The following is a 14,105-nucleotide window of genomic DNA, read 5'->3' on the forward strand; positions in this document are numbered from 1 at the left end:
GAATCCCTTGAAGAATCTTCTGTAGTGGTGGCTTTGTGGTCACATATTGTTTTAGTTTCTGCTTATCATGGAAGACTTTTATTGCTCCATCTATTTTGAATGGTAGTTTTGCTGGGTAGAGTATCCTGTGGTTGAAGTTATTTTCATTCAGTGCCCGGAAGATCTCACCCCATGCTCTTCTTGCTTTTAATGTTTGTGTTGAAAAGTCTGCTGTGATTTTGATGGGTTTACCTTTATATGTTATTTGTTTTTTCTGTCTTACAGCCTTCAATATTCTTTCCCTAGTTTCTGAACTTGTTGTTTTAATGATGATATGTCATGGAGTAGTTCTATTTTGATCTGGTCTGGATTTGATCTGATCTGGTGTCCTGGAGGCCTCTTGTATCTGTCTGGGAATATCTTTCTCTAGATTTGGGAAATTTTCCGTTATTATTTTGTTGACTATATTACGTATTCCCTTCACTTGCACCTCTTCTTCTTCAATGCCCATGATTCTCAAGTTTGGTCTTTTGATGGAGTCGGTGAGTTCTTGCATTTTCTTTTCACAGGTCTTGAGTTGTTTAATTAATAGTTCTTCGGTTTTTCCTTTAATTACCATTTCATCTTCACGTTCTGAGATTCTGTCTTCTGTTTGTTCTATTCTGCTGGATTGGTCTTCTGTTTTGTTTTGCAGTTCTGTTTCATTCTTTTTTCTGAGGTTTTCCATATCCTGGCTGGTTTCCTCTTTAATATAGTCTATTTTTGTCCTGAGTTCATTTATCTGTTTATTCATCATGTTCTCTCTTTCACTTTGGTGTTTATACAGTGCTTCTATGGTTTCCTTTATTTCTTCTTTTGCTTTTTCAAATTCTCTATTTTTGTTGTCTTGGAATTTCTTGAATGTCTCCTGTACATTTTGGTTGACCCTATCCAGTATCATCTCTATAAAATTCTCATTGAGTACCTGTAGAATGTCTTCTTTTAAATTATTCTTGTGGGCTTCATTGGGTTCTTTGGCATAGTTTATCTTCATTTTGTTGGAGTCTGGATCTGAGTACCTGTTTTCTTCATTCCCCTCTGGTTCCTGTACTAATTTTTTGCTGTGGGGAAACTGGTTTCCCTGTTTTTTCTGTGTTCCCATCATTGTCTTTGGTGTTATTATTGTTCCTGTACTGTGTGCAATTAAGTATTTTCTAGCTTGTAATAATAACAATGGTAATATTTAGAATGGAAGGGTGAGCTGAGATGGAAAGCAAGAAGTTAAAGAAATGGGAAAAACAAATACACAGACTGGAAGGAGAAAACAGAACAAGGTATCAGACAAGAAGGTTTCAAAGGTATAAACAGGGAGCTTTAGTGTACTAATTGACAGTAAGCTGAACAGACATTAGAGAGACAGGGAGAGGATTGAAAATCAAAATTTAAAAAATAAAGATAAGAATAAAAATAAAAAATAAGTAAATGAAAGAAAAATCTATATATAAAAATGTATTAAAATAAAATGAAAAATAGAAAATGAAAAAAAACCAAAAATCCAAAAAACCTCCAAGTTCAAATGCAGTGAAGTCTCAGTCTCCAATCCTGGAGATGGTGCCTCAGATGTTGTTCTGTAGTTGTCTCATCAAAGGGGACGCATAAAGTAGAACAAAACTACACACACACGCACAAAAAAAACCCCACCAAGTGTCCCAAGTTCAAATGCAATACAGTTTCAGTAAGGTTTAAAGCACGCAGGTGTAATTCAGTTGTTCTCTCATCAAAGGTAGGGAGACACAGAAAAAAAGAGTCTGGAGACAGTTCTGAGAATGGTATCTGCGGCTGTGGCTGCCTGCCCGCTGCTGTCAGCCTGCTGTTGCTGGAGGCGTTATTTATGCAGCTCTCTGGGGTGAGCTTAGTACTCACCTGGCCCCGCAGGCTTTGTTTGTTCAGAGTTCTCCTGTGCGGGAGCCTCTGCTACAGGCTTTCCCCTTTCCAAGCACTGGGAAAGGTGACACTGCCCCGCATTGTCAGGCCTGCGTGTTTATTTACAGTCATGTGGGAGGTGGGTCTTCCCCCCTCTCCTGTGCAGTTCTCCTCCCACCTCCACTTTCACAAGCTTTCCTGCTCCTGATTACTGGGCCGTGCTGCTGCTCCTGCCAGCTGCCATGTTTGTTTACAGTTCACGTGGGAAGTGGGTCTTCCCTCCTCTCACAAGCTTTCCTGCTCCTGGTTGCTGGGCGTGCGCCGCTCCCGCCAGAGGCTCTCCGGCCCACCCAGCTTGTTTATTTACAGTCCCGGGAAGGAGTCCCTTCCCCCAATCTTCGGTGCTCAGGGCGCCCCACCCTCTTTGCCACGTGTCTTTATTGCTCTTATTGCTTATTACTCAGTTTCTCTTTTTCCCCTGGTGGAGGTCAGTCTGTCCAGGGGGCTATGCTGCTCTGGCCCAGGCTTGTCTGTGGGAGTACCACATCCCATGAAGCTCACCTGGTCCGCGTCTTCCCAAGCCGTCTGGGTGCCGGCGACTGGCGGCCCGGGGGCCCTCCACGTTTCTCCGTTTAACGTGAAGTGGAGATTCTCTGCGCTGGCTGGAGGTGTGGAGGGGTCAAAGTTATGCCTCTTCTCAGTGATTATGCCTGCAAAGTGTGTCTCCAGCGTCTCTCCAAGATTTCACTATAGGAGGCTCGCTTTCTGCTTCCTCCCTCTAGCCGCCATCTTGGAATCTCTGAAGATAATACTTTTAATAGAAAAGTTGCAATTAAATGAACTCTTCTCACTTCACTTCTTGGTACATGCACATTCTACTCTCTGGTAGTTTCCAGAACACCCTGGCCTTAAGCTGGCCACATGGCTGGTGTGAGCTGGTCACAAGGGGCACACATACGTATTGTGTCCTCACAATACACTTACACCTGACTGCCCACTGGATCCACTTACAAAAGTTCAAAGTAAAATCATAAATGATATTGTCATGGCAACAGCAGAGTTTTAAACCACGGACAGAGCCCTGCAGGTGGGAGGCCATGAAGCCCACCTGTGTGAGAAACACAGTATGGTGGCTGTGGTACATATGTGTGGCTGCCAGGTGAGGACCTAAGTCACTGTGGCCTCTGTCCAGTTCTCCTGGCTGCCTGAAGTCAGCACCATGTTGTAGGATTTCCAAACATCTCTGCCGAAAGGCCCACCTGGGGGAGAGACTCAAGCCTTTTGTCAATGTGCCAGATGTGTACGTGCTGGGCACCTGGATCCTCTGCCCCCTGCCATGCCTTCAGATGACAGCAGCCCCAGTCAAAATCTTGACTGCAAACCTCACAACTGTAATCCCAGCTACTCAGGAGGCAGAGATCAGGAAGATGACAGTTCGAAGCCCAGGCAAATACCAAACACACATACATACACAAAAGGGCTGCTGGAATGGCTCAAGTGGCAGAGTGCCTGCCTAGCAAGCATGAGGCCCTGAGTTCAAACCCCAGAAAAAAAAATCTTGACTGCAACCCATGAAGACCCAAGGCCAGAGACCCAAGGCCAGAGCTGCCCAGTTTCACAATTTCTAAATTCTCAATCTGCAAACACTCTCAAAGATAATAAGTCTTTATATTGTTTGAAGTCACTAAGCTTTAGAGTGACTCGTCATTCAGCAACAGGTGACTAATATCATGCTGCAATTCACAAATACCCCAATTTTAATAAGATTGGCACCATTTTTCATGCTTGATGGCTATTTTTTCTTTCTCTGACTTGCTCACTGTTTTGTCCTTTTTTAAATTGGGTCATTTGTTATTATCTGACTGACATAAAGAACCTTTTGCAAACCAAGGAAATTACTTTTTGTTGCTTGTAAGCAAATGTTTTTAGTTTACAGTTTATCTTTTGACTTCTTTTTGCATTTTCTCCAAGTTTAATTTTTTACTGTGGTGAAGTTGACCAGTCTTTTCCATTAGGCCTTTTAGGTTTTTGCTACAAATTTACTTAAGGTTTTTCTCACTCCACAGCTGTGAAAATGTTTATTCGTGCTTTGTTTTAGTTCTTTGATGGCTTCATTTTCATATTAAATTTTTGACTCCTTTGGCATTGTCATGGCAGAGGGAGAGCCATCAGCCTGACTTACCAATAGTCAGGCTGCTAGTTGGTCACAAATATCACCTTTATCATAGCTCACGTTCCTGTCTGCTCTTGGGTTTATTGCTGTTCTCTGCTCTCTTTTGTCCATTTGTCTGTTCATTGTTATGCTTTATTTTTGGGTATACTGAATATTTTCACTTTTCCAGAATAATTTTAGAATTATCTTTCAACTTCAAATAAATAAGTGAATCACTGTCCCTATGGTATTTTTATTGTTCTAAATTTATTGAGTGCTCCTATCAAAAAGTACACTGTTTTTCCATTGGTTCATGTCCTTTTTTTTGGTGCTGTGGTGCTGGAGATTTGAACTCAGGCCCTCACACTTACTAGGCAAATGCTCTACCACTTGAGCCACACTTCCAGCCTGGTTCATGTCTACTTTATGTTGTTTTTGATAAGCTTTTTAGATTTTCTTCATTGAGGTCCCATGCATTTATTATTAAGTTTATTCCTAGGATTAAAAATCTGAGGTGTAATTGGCACACAATAAATCGCATGCACAATTTAATAAGTTTTGCAGCTGTGGTAGTCACAGCATCAACACACTTGAGGTGACAGACACATCCGTAGCCCCAAAGTTTCCTGTGTCCCTTTCTGCATGCACTGCTTTTGGTCGGGCTTCTTTCAATCAGTGTAATTATTTTGAGGTTCACGCTGTTCCGTGTCTACACAGCTCACTTTTTAAATCACTGAGTGGCATTCTAGCATATAAATATGCCACACCCTGCCTAATATTCACCTGCAGAGGGACATCAGGGTGGTGCACTAGCCAGTTTTTCATCATTATAGTGAATTACCTGAGGCAGGCTAACCTTATAAAGCATACAGGTTTAGCTTGCTCACAGTTTTAGAAGCTGAAGGGCATCAGGCTGGCATCAGCTGACTTCTGGCGATGGTATTCTTGGTGGAAGGTGGCACATGGCATCCATACACAGCAAAAGACAGACAGCATACATGTCTATGTCTGCATCTGGTCTCCATCTTCTCAGAAAGCCACTAAAGTCCATGGTGGGGGCTGCAGCCCAGTGACCTCAGCTAAACCTTGTAACCTTCCAATGTCCCAACGCTGAGCACCATAGTGGGGTTAAGTTTCCACACTCTTCATACCAATAACATATGAGTTTGGGGATTAAGCCACACTGAAGCCATTGCAGGAGATACTCAGGTGACACCGTGAACATCTACACGTAGGTCTTTGTAAGGATATGCAGTCTCTCTTCTCTTTAGTAAGTACCCAGGAGTGAAATGGGGGGCCGTGTGGCAGGTGCAAGCTTAACTTACTAAGAAACTGTCACTTGTTTTACCAAGTGTCCACACATTAACTTTGCATCCCATGAGCGATGGGTGAGATGGTGTCAGCTCTACCTTTTCCATCACTTTCTACCTTCACTGCATTCGTAAAACAGAATGGGTTATGACTTACCCTACTTCTTGGGATTTAAGTAGGTTTCCCTTATGGCCTTATAAAAGATGGATTTTTATAAGTGTTACATTGAGACTTGAAAAGAAGGGGTTCCCTCCGTTCAGGATGTAGGGTCCAACCTTGCTGATGACAAAATTCAGAGCCTTGGACTACACATTGTCTGTCCGCCCTATCTGTCCTATGCCGAGGAGATTTACCATAGTTGCCTCCTGGTTTTAGAACTTCACCAGTTCTTCATTTTCCGCAGTTTACCTTATGGATTTTACTTATCACACAAAGATTCATGCCGGCTATAATTTCACTGTGGATTGTCTGTTTTAACATTTTAAAGCCTGTTTTGTAAGCTTCTTATTCATTTAATTTGGCTTTATCTAATTTTAATATTATTCTTTTTTGCTTAATATTTTAAGTTTTTGATTACAGAAATTTCCAAGTGTGCTAAAGTATGGAAAAAGTGTAATGAATTTTACTTATTATGGAGTTTCAGTAATTATAACGGATGGCCACCTTCTATTTTGTATACTGTATTTCCTCTGTATCTACATTTTTTAAAGCAAATCTCTTTTTTTTATAAGTATCTATACATGTATTTATATATTATGTATATAATTTCATGTGTAAATATTTTAATATACCTATAAAAGATAAACACTCTTAAAATAGCTATAATACCACTATCATCTTTAAAACTTACAATAATTTCTTAAGGTCACCCCAAAGCATAGCCAGCATTCAAATACACCTAATTGTCTCATAAGTTCTGTGTCTTTTAAAATACAGGTTTTTGTGCCATCTCTCTCTTGTCCTTGAATGCATTTGTCAAAGAGACTGGGTTACTTCTCAAGTTTTCACAGCCTCCATTTTGGAGAGTTCACCCCTTTGGTGTGCTTTCATGTGTTCCACAGCCCCTTGTACTTGCTGCAAACTGGAAGGTCTAGGAAGTCTTGATCAGATTCAGGTTCAATGTTTTGCAAGAATATTTCATAACCAGGCATGGTGGCTCACATCTGAAATTCCAGCTACTCCTGAGGCAAAGATCAGGAGAATTGCAATTTGAGGCCAGACTGGGCAAAAAGTTAGTAAGACCCTATCTCAATCAATAAGCTGGAAATGGTAGTACATGCTTTTGATCCTAGCTATGTGGGAGGCTCAGATAGAAGGATTGTGATCTGAGGCTGCCGCTGGCAAAAGCATGAGACATGTCTGAAAAATAACTGAAAGTAAAAAGGGCTAGTGGAGTGGTCAAGTGGTAGAGCAACTGCCTAGCAAGTGTGAGGCTCTGGGTTCAAATCCTAGTACCACCAAAAGATAAAAGGTGCTGGTGAGAATGTGGAGAAAAGGAAATGCCTGCGCACTGTTGGTGAGACAGTAAATTTGCACCAGCGTCATGGAAAACAGTATGGAGGTTCATCCAAAAACTAAAAAATAGAATCACCAGATCACCCATTAATTTCACTTCAGGGCATTTAGCCAAAAAGTTTGATTCCCGTTTGTCAAAGGGAGTCTGCACTCCTGTGTTCATTATGGCATTGTCCACACTGGACGTGTCCTGGAGTCAACCTAAGAGTCATCAAAGGATAAGAAAATGTGATGTATGTGCGCACACACACACACACACACACACACACACACACACACTGGAATACTATTCAGCCTTAAAAAGAAGGAAATTCTGTGGGATTCAGAGACCTGGGACAGCAGCCCAGCAGCAGAAACAAACACCCCGTCACCTCTCTCACTGACTCCACAGGGTCCCTTGTGTTGGGGTCTCCCCTCCTGTGGGTACCAGTGCTGTCCCATGCAGATGCTGACAACCCGGTGACTGGAAAGTTTTGTGGCCCTTGTAGGCTGGCAGGGGAGTTAGGCTTTGGAGAAGGAATTCACTTCCTCTCTCTGCAAACCCCTGGTGTGGGAGCAGCTGGGAGCCATCTTGAGAGGGGACCTACTCCGTGAACATGGTCCCCGCTAGGGTCAGGAGCCCCTGCATACTCCCAGGATGGCTCAGTGATGACACCGACATGAACCTGTAGAGAGGCCTGCACAGCAGGGAACAGGTGACATAGAGAGGGGTGGAGGGTGATAGCTACAAGGACTTGGGGATTGGGGACCCTGCCCTCTGAATCAGAGGTGTGTCCAGTCGTGCGGCCAGGACTGAGGGCAGCCTGAGTTGTTCCTGCCACCCCTTCCCCAGCAACCCACACGGGCACCTGTCGCTGAGCAGGTGGAGAAAGCACTCAATTTTCTCTCATTTGTGGAAACTTAAAAAAAAAAAAAAAGATGACCTGAAAGTAGAAGAGGGACAACCACTGTGGAAGTGGTGCCACTTGATCTGCACGAATTTCAAAAGGAAAGTTTTGTTTTGTTTTTTTGCGGAACTGGAGTTTGAACTCAGGGCCTCACTTGCTAGGCAGGTGCTCTACCATTGGAGCCCCTGGAAAATCTTTTTAGTATCAGAGTGCAGAATATTAAAACAATACAGATACTCCTCTGTATTTGATCCTCTGTGAACTTTGGTGGTTTTGGTGTTTTGACAGTGTGAAAGCATGTCCATAAAACTCTGTTTTTCATATCCAGTGGAACAGACACTAAATCACACGAGATAACCAACACTTTTCGATAAGATAGGTGCTGATGGCTTTGTCAACTGTCGGCTGATGTAAGTGGTTCGAGCACATTCAGGTAGGATGGCTCAGCTGTGCTCTCCAGTAGGTTATTGTGTTAAATGCTGTCACTTTATGATGGCTTCAACTATGACAGGTTTCTCAGGACGTCATCCCACCTTACGCTGAGAAGTATCTGTTATACAATGCAGATAGTGGTGGTGGGGGATGGAGAGAGGTTAGACAAGAGGCTCAAAAACACCTAGATGATGGCATCCCAAAACATGGATAGAACTTGGTTCTGGTGTTCTATAGCCTCGTAGGGTAACTATTGTCTACAATCTTCCTCCCTCCCTCCCTCTCTCCCTTCCTCCCTCCCTCCCTCCCTTCCTCCCTCCCTCCCTCCCTTCCTTCCTTCCTCCCTCCCTCCCTCCCTCCCTCCTTCCTTTCATTTATTTATTTTATGTGTGGCACTGGGTTTTGAACTCAGGACTGAGACTTGCTAGGCAGGTGCTCTATCTCTTGACGCAGTCCCCAGACCTTTTAACTAGTAATTTTTCAGGTAGGGTCTCACATTTTTGCCCAGGACCAGCCTTGGATCCAGATCCTCTTATTGGTGCTTCCCGATAGCTGGGATCACATGCATGTACCACTATGCCTGGATTATTAATTGAAAATAGGGATCTCACTAACTTTTTGCTCAGGCCTGTCTCGAACTGTGATCCTCCTGATCTCTGTCTCCCAAGTAGCTGGGATCACTGGTGTGAGCCACTTGTGCCTGGCCTGTATGATATAATTTCAAAATAACAGAAGCGCATGAAGGTCCCCAACACATAGAAATGAGGAGTTGGAAGTGCTCATTGCTCTGATTTGATCACGACACACAGTATGTATAATTATTACAGCCAACTGGACAGAAGTGAACTGTGTTTGTGGGTGGCACCCACTTGGCTATTCCTCCTGTCCCCTTGGCTCTCCCTCCAGATGCCTGGGAGGCACCTCTGAGGCACTCCAGAGACCTCCAAGTACAGATAGGGAAATGGGGTCCCCAGAGTTGCAGAAGTTAAGACCCCACAGTGGATGTGAGGTAGACGATGACACCAGGGTCATCAAGGGAGAGAGCACATCCTTCCCACCTCCTCACTCCTGGGCCTGGGGCTGGCGTGTGTGGGGAGGGTCTGGATTCAGCCTGTTCCAGGAAGAGAAAAGCTAAACTAGGGAGTGTTGAGGGGAGCCCATAGGGACCCTAAAATGAGCCACTAGGCGGAGGTGCTCAACTCCTGGAGGAGGGTTTAAGGTCATTCAGGGAACAAATGACCTTCTCAGCTAGCCTGAGAATCGGAGGGCGTCATGAAGAGGGGACACACGTGCCTCAGTCTGACAGACAGCAGCACCCAATGAAGCTGCAATAACCAAGCAGGCCAGCAGAGGGCACTACTCCCTAACAAGCTGAAGATCGGAGCGCACCAGGCTCCTCCATTAAATGTCACCCGTGCTCTCAGTTCTCCTAGCTCTCTGAAGTGCAGTCATTACGACTAATTAAAACTGATCAATCACTCAAGATTCTAGAGTGAAGCCTTAAAAGCATCAGGTGACCAAGAGTCACGTAGTTTCCCCTCAGTTTCTTTTATTATAAGCGTAACAGTAGTTCAGGGGAGTTTCACTGTGCCAATTCCACAGACGCACACCGTGCACTTTGAACAACTCGCCTCCTCCGTTCTGTTCCCTGAGCCCTCCTCCCTCCCCATGCCTTTTAAAGCTGAGTTTCGTGACTACACCACTTTTACAGTTTTGGGACAAATCGTCTCAGAGGAAGAAGTCCTGGGTGAGGAGGGGAAGGTGACAGGGGCTGAGCCACCTGCTGGGGACTGCACAGCTGTTGTCCAGATAGTCACACACTTTTCTCCTAGCCCTGCCATCTCCAGGAAGCCAGGAACAGGGTCTTGTTTCCCAGGTGAGGAAATGGGGTCCAAAGGTTGCTCCTTGTAGATGTGCTGTGATCCGAGATGGAGAGGAGGCAGAGAGGCCTCTCCAGGCAGGAGCCAACTCCACTCTCCCTAGGAACGGGAAGAGTGGCACAGGGCCTTTTCAGGAATGACCCAGGCCAGTAATTCTCAGTTGTGGGACATTTTGTCAACACCCTCATTGGGGATTATTTGGCCATGTGTGGAGCCATCTTTGGTTGTCGTGAGTTTTGGAGTAGAGGCCAAAGAGGCAGCTGAATCCTTTGTGCCCAGGACCATCCCCCACAAGTCAGACCCAAAATGTCAATAGGGCTGAACTTGAGACTGTGGTGCAGGCGTGGTCCTCAGACCTAGCGTGTCAGCATCACCGTGGGATGTACTGCACCGGAGTCCTGGGCCCCACCTCAGACCTACGGAATCAGCAGGTCTGGGAGCAGTCTGTGATTTAATCAGACCGTCAAATGCATGCTCAAGTGTGAGGAGTGGCACAGGGACACACTCGTGACATTGGTAGTCTAACACCATGCTTCCGAGACGGTTTCTGCTTTCGTCACTGCACAATTGTTAAAGCATAGATTCTGATTTAGTCCAGTCAGAATTTGCTTTTTTTATTTTGGCAGTACTGGGGTTTGAACTCAAGGCCTTGTACTTGGTAGGCATGAGCTCTACCACTTGAGCCACACCACCAGCCCTGTTTTGCTTTAGTTATTTTTTTGGTAGGGTCTCAATTTTTTGTTCCGGACCAGCCTCAGACTGCGATCCTCCTACCTATGCCTTCCTTCCGAGTACCCGAGATCACAGGCATGTGTTACCACACCTAGCTTACTGATTGAGATGGAGGTCTCACTAACTTGCCTTGGCTGGCTTCCAACTGAGATCCTCCTGATCTCTGTCTCCTGAGTAACTGGGATTATATCTGTGGGCCACCATGCCCAACCTAGAATTTGCATTTCTTACAAATTTCAAGTGATGCTGTTCTTGCTGGCCAGGCCACACTTTGAGGACCACGTAGGCTATTGCTTCCAGATTGGTCCATAGAAAACACACCTGAGGAGCACTGACAGTTCAGAGTCCAGACTCCCTGAGATCCACGAAGTAGGACATCTCTCTCAGAGGAAGGGCCTAGGGATGGGTATTTTAAATAAGTACCTCAGAAAACATGATCAAACAGGTCTGAATACACCAACTTCAGAGAGGTTTCGGATTAATGATCAGTGATGTTGCTTCTGACCCCCTCATAGCTGTACTGAGAAGCTGCCAAGTCAGTCAGAGGAGAATTCCCCGGGGATTTGAAACTCCCCCTGCCCAGGCAGAGCAGATGACACCAGAGACTCTGAGTAACAGGACTATCAGTGACCTTAGAAAACAGTATGGTTCTTCCACTACGAAGTATTTGCATAAGAGGACTGAAAACACACATCCACACAAAACCCTGGACGCGCATGCTCACAGCAGCACTACTCAGAACAGCCATAAATAGACATTGGATGATAAAACTGAAATAGATGTGTTACAGCCACACGACATTTGATTTGGTGATAAGAGGGAATGACAGGTTATAATTTAGATGACCTTGAACCATGCTAAGTGAAGGATGCAAAAGGCAGCATGTCATAGGAATCCACTTGTATGAACTATTGGAGTAAGAAAGTCCATAGAAGCAGGAGGTGGGTTAGTGGCTGCTGGGGTTGGTGGGGGCATGGACAGTGCCCAGGGGACACACGGTTTTATTTTGGGATGACGAAATGCTTTGGAGCGAGACAGAGGTACAACATTGTACTCATTGCCAAAGAACTGTGCGTGTTAAAATGGTGAATTTTTTCTCTCTTTTTCTTGGCCATATGGGATTTGAACTCAGGGCCTCACACTTGCTAGGCAGGTACTCTACCACTTGAGCCACTCCGCCAGACATTTTTGTGGGTTTTTTTTTTTTTGAGCGGAGTCTTGCTTTATGCTGGGGCCAGCCTAGACCAGCTGGGATGACAGCACTCATCACTGTCCCTAGCCATGGGTTAAGATGGGGGTCTTGAAAATTTTTACCAGGACTGGTCTTGAACCTCAATCCTCCCCATCTCCAGCTTCCCAAGTAGCTAGGATTACAGGTATGAGCCACTGCCCCTGGCCAAAAATGGTAAATTGTATGTTATGCAAATTTTATTCAAAAAACAAAATGGAGTAAGTAGTCTATAAGCTTTCCTAGTGGAGCTAGATTTTAAGACATAAGATAAAATCTAGGTATATTATCTCAGGAATATACATCTTAAAATAGACAAAATGCCCAGTCTGTATTCCTGTTTGGTTTGTGTGTGTGTGAACGCAGGGCCTTGCGCTTGCTAGGCAGGAGCTCTACCACTTGAGCCACACCACCAGCCCTGCTCCTCTGGTTTTGGACCCTTGTGAATATGGGACGTAAACATGTTTTCAGAGCTTGATTGCAGTAGATATGACCAGGCGGTTAAGAGCAAAGCAGGTCCGTGAAATTCTGTTCCTTTGGAGTTTGTTTTCTCTTAATGTTTCCAGGGCTGACGGAGAGTCATGGCTGAGGCCAGTTTTCAGGGGTGGAGGGGAGGCTTGGTTACATTTGAATACAAGCAGAAGGATGACCCCACAGACTGGAGGTTTAGGGACCTGCAGGCAATTGACAATTAAGCTACATTTATGTAGCCTCACTCCTGAGAAGGGAGCCTGAGAGTAGCCAGTCTTGAGGAAGAAAGGTCATGGAGGTCGTGAGGCTATGCTCTGTCATTTGCAAATAAGCCTTTCAAGTCATTGCAAATGAGGCATGCTATCAAAAAAAAATTGAAAATGGAATTTTCTTCCAGCAGTTCAGCTTGTAGGACTTTCTTATTTTTATTTTTGGTTTAATATTTTGCAAGGGCAGGGACCATGTCTTTTATATTTACCACCATATATTCTGCATGGCTTGAACTCTCAACTTCTCTCTGCTGAGGTACAGCTGGGGGCCACAGTAGAGTCCCTTGGTAAGCAGTCAATGCTGACAGCAGGACTGTCACACAGGTGGTGGGCATGTAAACAAACCTTGGGAACAGCGGCAGAGAACAGGCCTCCTCAACCTTGAGGGGAAGAAGTCAAAGAGGCTTCCTGCAGTTCCCACAGAGCAGGTGACACATGCCAGCCCACAGGAAGCAGACCAGGGAGTGGGACAGTGGCAGGAGTCGGGTAGATGAGGCCTGGCCTTGCTGGGATCCTACCCTGAGGGCAGAGGGAAGCAACTGGAGGAGGTGAGGTCTATGTTATTACAGAATTCACTAGGGTATCTGAAAGATGAGTGTGGGAGCCAATCAAAGCTGAAATCATCAAAGCGAAGGGAGGAGACATGAGATGGTCTTGGACAAAAGTTGACTGCATGCATGAAGAGGGGAAGAGTTGACTGTTTGGCACATAGATGTATTGGGGTTTGGTTACTGATGGCTACTAGGGGTGAGATAAGAGAGGACGTGATGGATACAAATGACAATGCTGCCGCAGCCTAGCTAACGTTCGCTGAGCACTCGGTACCAGGCATGTGCAAAGTGCTTTCTTCACATGCACTGTTTTATCTGAGCCTCATCACAACCCACAAAAGTAGAGACTCGAGAAGCTGTTACTTGGCCAATGTCATCCAGTTAGACTGTGGACTAGCCTGGATTTGACCTGGGGCAGTTAATTGGACTTGAAACTGTACCTAATGCTGCCCCCAGGTTGTTGGCTGGGATGGCCTTGGCATCTCTCCCCCAGTCAGAGGAAAGTGGAGTGGAGGGGAAATGACAAATTGAGTTTAGGGTAAGTTGAGCTGGAGTCGCTGTGGATTCTTCTCATATTCAATGGGCCTTAGTTACTGCTGAAGGGGTAGACCTTGAAGATGAAGAGGGCAAAGTAGGAGGGAGCATGACAGTAAGGAGAGAAAAAGGACAAGGGCAGGAGGAGACACCAAAGAACCAAACACGCCCTTTGTATATGGCCATCAGAAGTCACCAGGAGCCTTGGTGAGTGGGGTCTTTAGTAGGGCAAAGAAAGAACTGTCAGTTTAGTGACCAGGAG

This window comes from Castor canadensis, chromosome 19 (genome assembly GCF_047511655.1).
Source record: "Castor canadensis chromosome 19, mCasCan1.hap1v2, whole genome shotgun sequence".
In the NCBI taxonomy this organism is placed as follows: domain Eukaryota; kingdom Metazoa; phylum Chordata; class Mammalia; order Rodentia; family Castoridae; genus Castor; species Castor canadensis.